The sequence below is a fragment of the Elephantulus edwardii genome, unplaced genomic scaffold, assembly GCF_000299155.1.
Source record: "Elephantulus edwardii isolate Elephantulus edwardi_28Jun2011 unplaced genomic scaffold, EleEdw1.0 scaffold00016, whole genome shotgun sequence".
NCBI classification, from domain to species: Eukaryota; Metazoa; Chordata; class Mammalia; order Macroscelidea; family Macroscelididae; genus Elephantulus; species Elephantulus edwardii.
In genome coordinates, this window is record NW_006399766.1 from 18,766,144 (window position 1) to 18,769,385 (window position 3,242).

Here is a 3,242-nt window from a genome sequence, read left to right on the forward strand (position 1 = left end):
TATCTGACAGACAAGCATTTTACAGAACACAGCAGATGAAAGACATTTACCCAATTAGAAAAATGACTGATAGATTCAGCTGGTTGTCACAGCGAGATATGTCATTACCAAATATTTTTTTTTCCCAGTGTGTGGATTTCCTTTTCATCCTGTTGGACAAGATTTTTAATGTAAATAGAGATTTGATTCTTAGAAAGTCCCATTCATCTATTTTATTCTTTCCTGGTTATAGGTTTTCTAGATGCTTGGAAAATTGTTGATATTGTGGACTAGAGCTTCTAGAGTTCTTTCAAGCTTTTCTCTGACGAAGTTTATAGTTCTTGGTTTTACTCCAGGTCCTTGATCCACTTTGACTTGTTTTAGTTTTTTTTTTATGGTATGAGATGTTGGTCCAGCTTGAGTTTTCTACAGATGGTTTTCCAATTTTGCCAATACCATTTTTAAAAGAGGCTTTCATTTCCCCACTTAACTCATTTTGTCTCCTTGTCAAAAATCAGTCGACCATGAGCTGATTTCTGGGTTCTCAATTCTATTCCATTGATCTATGTGTTTGTCATTGTACTAGCACCATGCTCCCTTGACCGCCACAGTTGGTAGGATTTGAGATCAGGGAGTAAAATACTTCCTACCTTGTTTCTCTTTTTTAGGAGTACTTTGCTTATTTGGGGTCTCTTTCCATTCCAGATGAAATTAGAAATTGCCTTTTCCATCTTTTTTTTTTAATCTTCTTCTTCCCAGTTTATTAAATATTTGAAATGAAAAGTAATCTTTGGACTTTAAGTATGAAAAAGGTATTAAAGTTGTCACTTCCCATCCACAAAAGTGCTTGTTGTACTTTCCATTTCCATCTTTTTTAAAAATGGAATTGATATTTGGGTTGGGATTGCCTTGAACTTGTAGATTTCCTTTGGTAGACTTGTCATTTTCAAAATATTGAGTTGTCCTATCCATGAGCATTTCTCCAGGTCTCTTTTTGTAATGTTTTATAATTTTCTTTGAATAGGTCTTTTGTGTTTCTAGTTAGATTTATTCCCAAGTATTTAATCTTGTGGTTAGCTATTGTGATGGGTATTCTTTTTCTTAGCTCTATTTCCTCTTTGTCACTGTAGAGAAATCCAATTGATTTTTGTATGTTTATCTTGTATCCTGCCACTTTGCTGAATTGGTTGACTATGTCCAGTAGTTTTCTCCCTGGGTCTTTAGGGTTTTCTAAGTATAGTATCATATCATCTGCATATAGAGATAATTTTACCTCCTCTTTGCCAATATGGATACCTCTTATTTCCTTCTCTTGTCTTATTGCTATTGCTAAGACTTGCGATACAATATTGAACAAGAGAGGTGACAGTGGGCATCCTTGCCTAGTTCCTGTTCTCAAAGGGAATGCCTTTAATCTCTCTCCATTGAGAACGACATTGGCTCTTGGTTTTGCATATATACGTTTTACTATGATGAGGAAATTTCCCTCTATTCCTATTTTGTCAAGTGTTTTAATCAGGAAAGGGTGTTGGATTTTGTCAGAGGCTTTTCTAAATCAATTGATAGGATCATGTTGTTCTTGTTCTTTGCTCTGTTAATGTAATTAATTACACTGATTGTTATTCTTACATTGATCACCTTGCTCACCTCTTTCATACGGTTGCTATAAGAACTACATAAGATCATATATGTAAAGCACTTAAAACAATATCAGGCACATTGTGGTCAACAAACATCAGTTATTGTTTTTTATTTCAATATTCATGATTTAATTTTTGTTGCTGTTGCTTTATGTGTCTGGATGTTGTTTGTTTCATTTTAAAAGGCACACAACTACTCTAAAAGAGATCACAGTAGAAGATGTTGCTGCTCACCTCTGAGACATTCCCATCTGGGATCTATCAACTTCCATTATTGTTCTTTTTTGCCAAAATGGAAAAGAGAGTCATCCATTTCCATCTTTGTTCAATTCTTCCAAAACCATTAATTAATAAACAAAGGAATCCAACTGCTCTTAATATTCAGCCAACTCCCCGTATGACTTAGAGCCAGGCTAAGAAAACTGTGCCTGCTTTATCCATGAGCATATATGGTAGAAGTCTCAATGTGGAGATCTAGACTAAGGAAATAACTACACTAAAGTGATTTAACCCCAGATGGAGCAAACATCCAAAGCCTGGGTCGGCTCTTCCTCAGTAAGTCCCTTTGGTTCTCCTTCAACAACTAAACTTCTAAAATGGAAACTTGGGCTTATGATGTATGTGACTTCATTTTTTAAAGAAGGGAGGAGTTTAACATTTACCAGTAACTTTCAGTTCTGCTGTAACAGAGGAAAATGGTTGATTATTACATTTAAATATCCTAGATAGCCACATGTTTTTATTGTGAATGTCTTTTCTATAAAGTAATTTTGTGTATGTGTGAGTTCTGGTAGCCTAGTGGTAAGGAGCTATGTTGTCAACCCAAAGGTATGTAATTCAAATCCATCAACTGCTCCATGGGAGAAAAAGGAGCAGTATCCTCCTGTGAGATTTACTGCCTCTGAAAACCTGCTGGAGAGTCAGATATGAGTTGGTTCTGGCTTGATGATCCACAACAACAACAACAGCATTGTTTGCTATGAGGGTGGTGCAGGATAGAGCAAGGTTCCAATCTGTTGTTCACAGGGTTGCTATGAGCCGTAGTTGAATTGATACCACCAAACCACAACAATATTATGTTTAACTAGTAAGCAACTGAAATGGATGAAAACCCCATTGCTATCTATGCAATTCAAACTCATTGCGACCCTCCACAGGGTTTCCCAAGCTGGAAATCTTTATGGAAGAGAAATTGTCCTTTCACAAAGCCCATCCTTCTCTCCAAGAGTGGCAGCTGGTGGGTGGATCTGAACTGCTGACCATTGATTAGCTTCCATACCTTATAGACAATGCTACCTGGGCTCTTTCAATGGTTGGAAAGCAACTCTTCATTAGCTTGCTTTTATGCCGAGTCCAAGATTATCTTTAGCAGCTAAACTAATAGAGAAAACTGCTGCAAAATTAGTCAGCACATCAGCCTGCTAAATATCAAAGAGCAGAGGAGGTCCTTTGTCTCAGCATTGAGCTGGAGCCTGAAAATGCATCTCTGGTGGGGGGTTAAAATTACATGAGACATGGTAATCAGGAAAATGTCACCTGTTCATCAGAGAAGGAATACTGGGAGGGTGACAGCACAAGTGAGAGCCTGGCCCGGAAGCTAACATTCATCATCACAAGGGAATT